This window comes from Rattus norvegicus, chromosome 7, assembly GCF_036323735.1.
Source record: "Rattus norvegicus strain BN/NHsdMcwi chromosome 7, GRCr8, whole genome shotgun sequence".
Taxonomy (NCBI): Eukaryota; Metazoa; Chordata; class Mammalia; order Rodentia; family Muridae; genus Rattus; species Rattus norvegicus.
The window spans coordinates 36,055,688-36,068,610 of record NC_086025.1 but is presented as its reverse complement, the minus strand read 5'-3'; the positions used below and the strand labels follow the sequence as shown (position 1 = coordinate 36,068,610).

The following is a 12,923-nucleotide window of genomic DNA, read 5'->3' as shown; positions in this document are numbered from 1 at the left end:
ATATTTTCACTCATTTTCAATATAGTACTTGAAGCACTAATTAGATCAGTAATGCAAGGGAAGGAAATGAATACAAATAGGAAAGAAGAAATCAAATTATCCCCATTTATAGATGCTATGATATGTAAAAGCATAAGAAATTTCAAATAGTCTACCAGAAATCTTCTGGAAATGATCAACACTTTCAGCAAAGTAGCAGAATATAAAACCAACTGGCAAAAATTAGTAGCCTTTCTACACACCAATAGCAAACTCATTGAGAAAGAGACTGTGGACAAACCCCCATCTACAGTCACCTGAAAGAAAATGAAGTCTACTCTCCTTGGTCAAAAGCATTCCATTGGCAAGATTATCTAGTGATATCTGAGGTAGTTTAGTCTTTAGCCCTCCCCCATCACAGACAATGAAAGAGAGAGAGAGAGAGAGAGAGAGAGAGAGAGAGAGAGAGAGATCCATATAATCATTTGCTGTAAAACATTATCTTCAAATACTCATGGTGTAGTCATGAAAGATGACATACAATGTGTAGATCTCTATCTAGGCACCAGATAAAGATGACATACAATGTGTAGATCTCTATCCAGGCAATAGAACAACTAGAAGATGCAGAAGAGAACAAGAGCTATTATTGGTAGGATAGCAAAATCAATGACCAGGAAGAAAGTGTAATAGACATTCAACCACAGGGACTGAGATGAAGGATGCTGGTGCCAGAAATGGAGTCCTAGGCAGGGAAAGAAGGAATGCTTTAATAAGATGAACCACACCACAAGCGTTCTGCCTCCTGCACCACAAGAGGAAGGTAACGTTTAAAATGAGATGGTTCAGTGGCTTACAGCAGAAAGTAATGTACGTAGAAATTTTTCGTCCAGCTGTGCGGCTTTGGCCACATTAAATGCTCATTAAATGTTGATTCCCATAAATATCATTCCTAACTGTCGAAAGTTTTCTATTGCTGCAACAAAGTACCATGACCAAAAAAGCAAGTTGGGGAGGAAAGGGAGAACTGGAATTCAAAACAGGGCAGGAACCTGGAAGCAGGAGCTGATGCAGAGGCCACAGAGGGGTGCTGCTTACTGGATTGCTCCCCATGGTTTGCTCAGCCCGCTTTCTTATAGAAGCCAGGACCACCAGACCAGGGATGGCACCACTCACAATGGGCTCTGCCCTCCTACAACAATCACTAATTAAGAAAATGCCTTACAGCTGGATCTCATAGAGGCATTTCCTCGACTGAGGCTCATTCCTCTCTGATGACTCTAGCTTGTGTGGAGTTGACACACAAAACCAGCTAGAACACTAACATCTATTTCCAGGATATGGACAGATCCAAGGTTAAACATGTTACTCTCTCAGGAAGACTGTAGCAGGATACAAATGATTTCTGTGAATCATGGAACTGTCTTTCTTTAAACCTGAGATTATAAGAAACCTTTGCTTCTGAAAACTGAAGCCTACCTATAAATTTTTCTAAACTTAAGAGAGGGGTTAAGCCTTAAAATGTCCTATTATAGAGAATTTACATGTGTAGATTAATCCAAAATGCCTTTGTGGGTAGCAAAGATTAAGGTCCCGGATTCACATTATATTGTGCAGATTCAAACTCCAACTGGATCACTAGTGCTAGACTATCTTGCCTACCCAGTATCTCTGGCTCTCAGTCCAGTCATTGCAGAACAGGAAAGGGTCACAGCACATACTCCAATAGGTCAATGTAAGAGTTCACGTTGTCAAAGAGTTCACAAAAAAGACCCCATCAGTGCCTGTTCTGCAGCAGGTATTGCTTATCACGAGTCTAACATCACCTGGTGTCACACCCAGTCAGCAGAGGAGGCACAATAATAATTGAACAATGAGTCCTGATCCCTTAGGATCTTCTGAGTTACTGAAGCAGACTGAATCAAAACCAGACCTCCAGACAGGCGTGGTGACACTAGCCATTCATCCCAGGATTCCTGAAGCAAAAGTAGACAGGTCTCTATGAGTTTGAGACCAATCTGGTTCCAAGCCAGCCAAGGCTATACGATGAGACTCTGACTCAAATGAAAGAAAGCAAAAAGGCGGAATTCCAGTAAAATGTATCAGCTGAGAAGATGGAAAACCCTGTAGCTGGAGGTGGTGGGGTTGGAGAAGGAAAGGTAGTGGCTAGGCCTGGACGACTTCCTGGAAGAAGCAATATCTAAGCAAAATCTTCAAGGATAGTCAGTAGGTGGCAAGGTTTTTACAGTATCCTTGATGTCTCTCAGTTAATTTTTGTGCCTTAGAAGAAAAACCCTTTCTGGAAATCCTAACCTATAAAATAGTAATAATAATACTCAGCTAGAAAAGGAAAAGAATTTCCCCAGAGCAGTTAAAGTCAACATTGTCTGCAATGCACAGCTAGCTGTTAACCCGACGATTCACACGAATATGTTTTGGCTGAGAAATTTTGCCCACATAAGTGAAAAGCAAAAAGAATCATTTGGAGGCAGGTGCTAATCCCACGCTGAGTGTTTCAGAGAGGAAAGAGTATACAAATTGGCCAGCTTACACATGGGAAAACAACTCAACAGCTAGCTAAGAAAGTATCTCCAGAGCCCTGCCAGTGAGCGGGGGCCTCTTCAGTAGCAAAGAGTATTTCTTACCCTTCCTAGCCCTTTTGCTTTGAGCAGTGCTCAGCAGTAGACATTTGAGAATTAACACATAAAAAATAGAATCAAAGGAATGGCTTCGAGAAAACAGAGAATAATAAATCATCTGGTCACTAGAAATAATGGACACCCACTGCATGTATGCCGTTAGCACTGTACGTGATGATGGCAATCTAGTCTTCAGAACTTCTCTTTGTCCCACATTGCATATTTGTCCACCACTTTAACAGTCACATGGGTACTTGACCTTCCAGGCACTATTCCGGAAGCTGTGGACAGACCTGTGAATAAAAAAAGACAAGTCCCTGATCTCACAGAGGGTGCGTTCTAATAAGGGAGACAAACGATAACCACGTGGCATCTGGAAGGAGTGGTTCCAAGACACCCTTGGATACCCAAATCCTTGGATGCTCAACCCCTTGTTTACATGTAGACTACACACATCTTCTCAAGCACTTCATGTCATCCTTAGGCTATTTACAGTGGCTGATACAATGGGATTCTAGACACATGGTTTTCTTATGTAGGAAATTGTTGCAGGGGGAGTATAGGGGTGGTGGTGATGTATACATGTTAAATACAGTTGCAAACTTTTAAGAAGTATTTCCCAGTATGATGAGTTGAAGCCATGAATGCAGAAACTTATGGATGTAGAAGGTCATTGAAGCATAATATGATATTATAATATGTAAAGTGACTTAATGCAACATAAATACTATTTATAATATCATTACTTAATATTGATTATTAATATACATCCTCAAGAAACAGACCATGGAGGATGTTTGTACTAAGACTCAGGCTGAATGAAGCCATTAGCAATGCTATTCAAGTTGTTTACTTGCGCTCTTCCAGCTCTCTAGCGACCAGACCTCACATGCAGGCTCTACTGCCAGGAGTAGGCGCATGACCTTGACTGAGATGACTCTCTTCAGGCAAGGGCAATTGCCAAGTGGGCTGCCAGAGAAAAGCTGTGTCTGACGACACTCCCAGAGTAGGGGGACGTCCTCCAACCTCAACTCTCACACACATGATTTATTATCAGACTCTTTCCCTGCTTCAATGTCAACTCTACAAGGGCACATGTCTTGTTTTTATTCTAGAGACCTCTAAAAAACCCTTCTCCTGGAAGGCACTTAATGTTTGTTAATTTAATGAATTAATGGTAATTCCTAATTATGCCACAGAACATACTCCCAAACCAAAAGTTTCTAATGGATGAGTCAAGCTACAATACAAGATACTTTTAAATAATTTGAAATGAAATGGGTACAGAACTTTTATAAATATGTTCCTAGACATTTTGGTTAAACTGAATAGTGACTTAATTCTGTCCCCAAGCCTAATTTCAATAACTGTTATTATGGACTAAATTGTATCTGTTCCTGGGAAGTCCATTCCCAGTTGTCAACTTGACTGTATCAGGAAATGGAGGGCACACCTCTGATCCAGATCTTAAGGCTAGAAGACACAGGTTTTTGATCCAGATATTGAGATACAGTGGTCATAAACTTAGGCCCAAGCAAGGTGGTACGCGCTCTTAATCTCAGCAGGCAGAGGCAAGCAGATCTCTGAGTTCAAGGCCAGCCTGGGACCAAGCAAGTTCCAAGTAAAGAACAGCTTAGGTCCAGGCATAGTGGTACACACCCTTAATCTGGGCCATACTGTCTGCTGGAGGTCTACATAAGGACAATGGAAGAAAGAATTCCTTTTTCTCTGCTTGCTTGCACTTACTTGCCAGCACATATGTTGGAACCTAAATCTTCAGGATTCCAGTGTATACAGAAGGCCAGCTGAAACACCCAACCTTGGCAGATTGAGCAACTACTAGATTCTTGAACTTCCCATTCACAGCTGCCCATTGTTGGGTTAGTTGAATTGCAGACTGTAAGTCATTCCAATAAATTCCCTTAGTATATAGGGACATGCTATAAGTTCTGTGACTCTAAAGAACCCTGACTAATACAGTCCCCACCCTCCATTCATGTCGAAGTTCTCAGTAACTCCAAGTAAAATTATCAGAGGTAAGACAAGGAAGGGGGCCATCTATAAGCCAGGAAGTCTCCTTGAAAGGAGCAACCAGAGTGCCAATACCTTGATCTCAGACTTTTAGCCTCAGAGCTATGGGAGAATAAATGGCTTTTGTTTACTCCATTGTGGTTTATTTGTTCTAGCATTCCTAGTAAATGACATATCTGTAACACCTGAAATGGGTATGTAGCAAAAGCATAGTATAGCAATTAAATATAAACTTGGGCACTGTCTTCATTGGGGTTATTATTGCTGTGTTGAAACATCATAACCGGCCTCATTGTATTACTTACCTCAACTCTTAGTTGTCAGGAATGGTAACCCGGACCCAGTGCTTCAATCACCCTCGCCATCTAGCCCATAGCAATCATGCGTGAGTGAATCTCCATCCACGTTGGCCAGGCTGGTGTCCAGATCGGCAATGCCTGCTGGGAGCTCTACTGTCTGGAACATGGCATCCAAACTGATGGCCAGATGCCAAGCAACAAGACCATTGGGGGAGGAGATGGACACCTTCGACACCTTCTTCAGTGAGACAGGAACGGGCAAGCACGTTGTCCCGGGCAATGTTCATAGACCTGGAACCCACAGTTATTGATGAAGTTCACACTGGCACCTACGGCCAGCTCTTCCACCCAGAGAAGCTCATCACAGGCAAAAAATAAATACTGCCAATAACTATTCCTGTGGCCACCACACCATTGGCAAGGAGATCATTGACCTTATCTTGGACAGAATTCGCAAGCTGGCTGACCAGAGCACAAGTCTCCAGGGCTTCTTGGATTTCCACAGCTTTGGTGGGGGAACTGGCTCTGGGTTCACCTCCCTGCTGATGGAGCACCTCTCTGTTGATTATGGAAAGAAGTCCAAGCTGGAGTTCTCCATTTACCCAGCTCCCCAGGTTTCCATTGCTGTAGGTGAGCCCTACAATTCCATCCTCACCACCCACACCACCCCGGAGCACTCTGATTGTGCCTTCAATGAGGCCATCTATGACGTCTGTCATAGAAACCTTGACATTGAGTGCCCAATTTACACCAACCGCCTTATTAGCCAAATTGTGTCTTCCATCACTGCTTCCCTAAGATTTGATGGAGCCCTGAATATTGATCTGCCAGAATTCCAGACCAACCTGGTGCCCTACCCTTGCATCCATTTCCCTCTGCCCACTTATGCCTCAATCATCTCTGCTGAGAAAGCCTACCACGAGCAGCTTTCTGTAGCAGAGATCACCAATGCCTTCTTGGAGCCAGCCAACCAGATGGTGAAATGTGGCCCTCACCATGGTAAATACATGGCTTGCTGCCTGCTGTACAATGGTAATGTGATTCCCAAAGATGTCAATGTCTACATTGCTACCATCAGGACCAAGCACAGCATCCAGTTTGTGGATTGGTGCCCCACTGGCTTCAAGGTTGGCATTAATTACCAGCCTCCCACTGTGGTACCTGGTGGTGACCTGGCCAAGATCCAGAGAGCTGTGTGCATGCTGGGCAGCACCACAGCCATTGCTGAGGCCTGGGCTTGTCTAGATCACAAGTTTGATCTAATATATGCCAAGTGTGCCTTTGTGCGCTGGTATAGGGGTGAGGGCATGGAGGAAGGGGAGTTCTCTGAGACCTGTGAGGACATGGCTGTCCTAGAGAAGGATTATGAGGAGGTTGGTGTGGGTTCTGTGGAAGGCGAGGGTGAGGAAGGAGAGGAATACTAGTTCATTCCTCTAGCCCCTGTATCGTGTCAAACTCAAAACTCCAGCTCCAGCACTGGCTGCAGGCACTGATGCTCCTGTGCTATTCCATTCTGTGGTCATGTGTGATCATGTCTTCTCCATGCGTACCTCTAAGTTTCCCATGGTGTCTCAAAGCAAAAGCTTTAAGAAAAGAAAACAAATCATAACCAACTGTCTTAGTCAGGGTTTCTATTCCTGCACAAAACATCATGACCAAGAAGCAAGTTAGGGAGGAAAGGGTTTATTCAGCTTATACTTCCGCATTGCTGTTCATCACCAAAGGAAGTCAGGACAGGAACTCACACAGGGCAGGAACTTGGAGGCAGGAGCTGATGCAGAGGCCACGGAGGGGTGCTGCTTACTGGATTGTTTCCCCTGGCTTGCTCAGCTTGACCACGAGCCCCAGGGATGGCACCTCCCACAATGGGCCCTCTCACCCTTGATCACTAATTGAGAAAATGCCTTACAGTTGGATCTCTTGGAGGCCTTTCCTCAAGGGAGGCTTCTTTCTCTGTGATAACTGGAACTTGTGTCAAGTTGACACACAAATCCAGCAAGTACACCAACATAGCGAGGAAAGTGTTTATTTGTTTGTTTGTTTGTTTGTTGTTTGTTGTTTGGCTTATACCTCTATATCACTGTTCAGTATTGAAGGAAGTTGGAATGAGGAACTCAAACAAGGCTGGGACTTGGCAGTAGGAGCTAATTCAGAGGCCATAAAGGGATGCTGCTTACTGACTTGTTCAACAGTGCTTGCTCAGCCTGCTTTCTTATAGAATCCAGGATGACCAGCCCTGGGGTGGCCCTACCCACAATGGTCTGGGCTCTCCCCCATCAGTCACTAATGAAGAAAATGCCTTACAGACTTGCCTACAGCCATTTGGAGGCTTTTTTTTTCCAGTTGAGGTTCCCATCTCTCAGATGACTCTAAAGGTTTGTGTCACACTGACATAAAACTAGCAGGCCCAGACACCAATTATCAATGATGGATTTGTCTGGATTTTAAACAATATATTTGATACGTTGGCTGGTAAAAGAGCTGACTCCATCACTAACTACCTGTCTCTGTCATAAAGCCAAGCAGGCAAACATCCACCCTTGCCATCTTCTTGTTCCCTGTCTGGATCTTTTCTCAACCCAGTATGGATTTAGTAGGCATTCATTCAGTTGAAATGAGTATATTCTACTTATAAGTATAAATCTACTGTCTGGGCTCTGTTTCTCATTGCAAAAGTCTGAAAGCAAACAAAAGAGTGGGAACAGTGGCCATTTCTGCTGCCTTCTGTCTTGTGGGACTCTACTCCCCATCTCAGAAAAACTTCCCCACTCTTCAGGACAGAAAACAGCCTGAAATACGGGACAAAGCAGGGTGTCAATCATTCTACACATCTTGTAAACTTCATTTCCTTCTTTTATTACTGAGCAAAAATAAATCATAGTTGGCAATGTTTTCTCTCCGGACCCCAGTCGATTGTCTGTAACCAACCTTTGGGTGCAGTGAAACCATTCTACTTCAATAAACAAAGAGAACAGGCCCACACCCGCGGATCCCGGCCCGCAGCAGCTCTCTGCTCCCAAACCCCGTGGGAGAGAGACCTCACCGCCTGATCAGGTGGGCACTCCTGAGGCTGCAGAGCGGAGGAGACCACCAACACTGCCCACCCCTGCCCACATCCCTGGCCCAAGAGGAAACTGTATAAGGCCTCTGGGTTCCCGTAGGGGAGGGCCCGAGAGCGGCAGGACCCCTGCGCCTGAGACACCCGCCGGAACCTGAAGGAAACAGACCGGATAAACAGTTCTCTGCACCCAAATCCCGTGGGAGGGAGAGCTGCACCTTCAGAGAGGCAGACACGCCTGGGAAACCAGAAGAGACTGCACTCTGTGCACATCCAGACGCCAGAGGAAAACACCAAACGTCATCTGGAACCCTGGTGCACGGAGGCTCCCGGAAAGAGCGGCGCAGATCTTCCCGGTTGCTGCCGCCGCGGAGAGGACTTAGGCGGTACCCCACGAGCAAACTTGAGCCTTGGAACCACAGGTAGGACCAACTTTTCCCCTGCAAGAAACCTGCCTGGTGAACTCAAGACACAGGCCCACAGGAACAGCTGAAGACCTGTAGAGAGGAAAAACTACACGCCCGACAGCAGAACACTCTGTCCCCATAACTGGCTGAAAGAAAACAGGAAAACAGGTCTACAGCACTCCTGACACACAGGCTTATAGGACAGTCTAGCCACTGTCAGAAATAGCAGAACAAAGTAACACTAGAGATAATCTGATGGCGAGAGGCAAGCGCAGGAACCCAAGCAACAGAAACCAAGACTACATGGCATCATCGGAGCCCAATTCTCCCACCAAAGCAAACACGGAATATCCAAACACACCAGAAAAGCAAGATCTAGTTTCAAAATCATATTTGATCATGATGCTGGAGGACTTCAAGAAAGACATAAAGAACTCCCTTAGAGAACACGTAGAAGCCTACAGAGAGGAATCGCAAAAATCCCTGAAAGAATTCCAGGAAAACACAATCAAACAGTTGAAGGAATTAAAAATGGAAATAGAAGCAATCAAGAAAGAACACATGGAAACAACCCTGGACATAGAAAATCAAAAGAAAAGACAAGGAGCTGTAGATACAAGCTTCACCAACAGAATACAAGAGATGGAAGAGAGAATCTCGGGAGCAGAAGATTCCATAGAAATCATTGACTCAACTGTCAAAGATAATGTAAAGCAGAAAAAGCTACTGGTCCAAAACATACAGGAAATCCAGGACTCAATGAGAAGATCAAACCTAAAGATAATAGGTATAGAAGAGAGTGAAGACTCCCAGCTCAAAGGACCAGTAAATATCTTCAACAAAATCATAGAAGAAAACTTCCCTAACCTAAAAAAAGAGATACCCATAGGCATACAAGAAGCCTACAGAACTCCAAATACATTGGACCAGAAAAGAAACACCTCCCGTCACATAATTGTCAAAACACCAAACGCACAAAATAAAGAAAGAATATTAAAAGCAGTAAGGGGAAAAGGTCAAGTAACATATAAAGGCAGACCTATCAGAATCACACCAGACTTTTCGCCAGAAACTATGAAGGCCAGAAGATCCTGGACAGATGTCATACAGACCCTAAGAGAACACAAATGCCAGCCTGGGTTACTGTATCCTGCAAAACTCTCAATTAACATAGATGGAGAAACCAAGATATTCCATGACAAAACCAAATTTACACAATATCTTTCTACAAATCCAGCACTACAAAGGATAATAAAGGGTAAAGCCCAACATAAGGAGGCAAGCTATACCCTAGAAGAAGCAAGAAACTAATCATCTTGGCAACAAAACAAAGAGAAGAAAAGCACACAAACATAACCTCACATCCAAATATGAATATAACAGGAAGCAATAATCACTATTCCTTAATATCTCTCAACATCAATGGCCTCAACTCCCCAATAAAAAGACATAGATTAACAAACTGGATATGCAATGAGGACCCTGCATTCTGCTGCCTACAGGAAACACACCTCAGAGACAAAGACAGACACTACCTCAGAGTGAAAGGCTGGAAAACAACTTTCCAAGCAAATGGTCAGAAGAAGCAAGCTGGAGTAGCCATTCTAATATCAAATAAAATCAATTTTCAATTAAAAGTCATCAAAAAAGATAAGGAAGGACACTTCATATTCATCAAAGGAAAAATCCACCAAGATGAACTCTCAATCCTCATCTTCGGTTGGTTTATATACAAGTGTGCAATTTCTAGGCTTGAAAGTAAAATGATGCTATCTGGTGCTGGATAGAGGAGCCTTATTTTTTATTATGGCAGCTTGCTATTTTTGTAACATGGTGATTTGGTTGAACACAATAAAGTACAGTAGTAACTGAAAAAAAAAAAAAAAACAAAGAGAACAGATGTTTCATGAATTACTCCTGAGACAAAAGCCATCTCTGCCCTTGCTTCTATTATGTGTAGAATTATGCAGGCCACAGGTGACCAGGTCACTCTGAAGTACTTTTCTGAACAATAAATGCCAGCCCTCAGATTCCTTATTCATGGACACTTTCTGTCCTGGGGTTGTACTACCCTGAATAACCTTGATGCCTGCCCCTCTCTAGCATAACCAACATCTCTCAATATTCAACTAGGAACCCCACTACCTGCTATTTCAGTCTCTGGTTTCAATTCAAAACATCTAGCTATATTAGTTAGAATCAAGGTAGTAACTTGATAATGCCTGTAACATATCAAAGCTGAGGTCTTTGTAAAGGATTTGAGGACCCACATCCTAATGTTTCTGAATAGACGATACTCAAGGATTTCTGTTCTTATCTTTGTTAGGGCATAGGAGAGCTGTGAGGAGGGTGGCTTTGAACTCCTCCTAATTGTCCTGCTTGTCACTCCAGCATGCAACTTGGAGACGACCATGTTTGTTCTGTTTTAATCATACAACAAAAAATACCCCTTGTTTTTGAGGTTTTTAATGGTTAAAATCATCTGTAAATACTTGCTTCTGATCTCTTTGTGATTCTTCAAATTGTCCTCTGGCCAAAATGTGAAAGGGCCACCTTGTTTTTAATTTTTTTCCGACGATTAACCAAACTTTCCTGTAAGTGTCAATTACCAAATGAAATTGGATAGTTTTTAGTTCACCATCTTTAAAACAGGGAGAATAAGCTGGGGGAGGGGGGTGGGAATGCACATCTTTAATCCACCATTCTGGAGGCAGAGGCAGGAAGATTTTAGTGAACTCAAGAACAGGATGGTCTACATAGGGAGCTTTAGGACAGGCAGGGCTACATAGGGAGACCCTGTCTCAATGAAGATGATGATGATGATGGTGGTGGTGGTAGGTGATGATGATGATGATGATAATGTCTGCATGTCACAATTATTTTGTGGATTAAATTATACTAATGTAGATGAAATAGCCAAATAAAAGGAAGGGACCATACTTAATTTGAGTTTAATGGCAAAGTGTTGATGATAAAGACCACAAAATTATAACTTTTAATTAATATTGTTTTGAGACAGCTCATTTATCTAATTCATTGTCAATAGAAATAAAATGGCTAAACACCTTTACTACTTATTAATATAAATTATGTTCTACATGCTTATGAAAAATGGAGAAAAGCTTATATCAACATGCAATGTCTTCTTGGCTACAATACTTTTTGCCATTTACTCATTTGAGTCTATATAATATAGCTTCTAAAGTTAATATATATTATTTCTTATTTTTTAAAAATTAGGGGTCGGGGTTGGGGATTTAGCTCAGTGGTAGAGCACTTGCTTAGCAAGCACAAGGCCCTGGGTTCGGTCCTCAGCTCCGAAAAAAAAATTAGGGGTCAATGTGAACTTCAACAGGTAAAACTTTGCCTGGTGTTTGTTCAGCTAGATTTAAGTCTCCATACTTTGGAACTTTAAATAAATAAGCATACAGTTTGAATACATTGCTTAACAGACATCTATACTGAGCCCAGGCAGACTCAAAAGAACATCATGGAAGAGGAGGTGGAACGAATCTAAGGGCCAAAGGGAAAGGAGGAATGTTGTGCAACATGACCTTCTGGGCAAAGTATGGCCATGGAACCGAAGAACTCTCAAAAGCTGTGATTCCCTTCACAAGACCTATAGAAGAAGATATGACCTATCAGAATTCAGTCATGAATGGTGTTTTAGGGTTTTACTGTTGTGAACAGACACCATGACCAAGGCAACTCTTATAAGGACGGCATTTAATTGGGGCTGGCTTGTAGGTTTAGAGGTTCAGTCCATTATCATCAAGGTGGGAAGTTGGCAGCATCCAGGTAGGCATGGTGCAGGAGATGCTGAATGTTCTACATCTTCATCTGAAGGCTGCTAGGAGAATATTGACTTTCAGGCATCTAGGATGAGGGTCTTAAAGCCCACCCCCAGTGACACACCTATCGAACAAGACCATACCTACTCTATCAGGGCCACACCTCTTAACAGTGCCACTCCCTGGGCCAAGCATATACAAACCAACATATCTGGTCAAGAGCCCCATAAGGCCTCCCTGGGAAGAAGTTAATGTTCCCTTCAGTGGTATAGTCACTGGTGCTCCTATAAACAACTCCTCACCATGGCTGATGTAAGCAACCCTAATCTAATGCCTTGAACCACAGAAGACGGAGGGAAGAGGAGGGAGGGGAAGGGGAGAAAGAGAAAATTAAGATGCTATAAGTTCCCTCAGTAGATACATTGTTCTGTAACTTACCATGTGGGAATCTACTGCATTCTCTATTCCATAACTGTCTACTTCAATCAGCAGGAAGCAGAAGTTTGGGCTGCCTTCTCATCAGCCTGATCCTTCCCCTTAGAACAATCAGAAATTCTTCTGCATTGGTTGTCATGCACAGTTGTATTATGATAATTCCCCAGTGGAGTAAACTTGTTGGAAATCTCAGGGGTGCAATGAAGCTCATGAGAAGCATTCTAAATACTACGTTTCTCTTATTCTGATTCAACGGATTGACAGGCTTGAGGTTCAGCTCTTCA

The 12,923-nt window shown here is 43.1% G+C and overlaps 1 pseudogene; it reads left to right on the top strand.

Annotated features, from left to right (window-relative positions):
• The first annotated feature begins 5,030 nt into the window (after nt 1-5,030).
• On the top strand, nt 5,031-6,372 carry Tuba1b-ps12 (tubulin, alpha 1B, pseudogene 12; annotated as a pseudogene).
• The last annotated feature ends 6,551 nt before the right edge of the window (nt 6,373-12,923 follow it).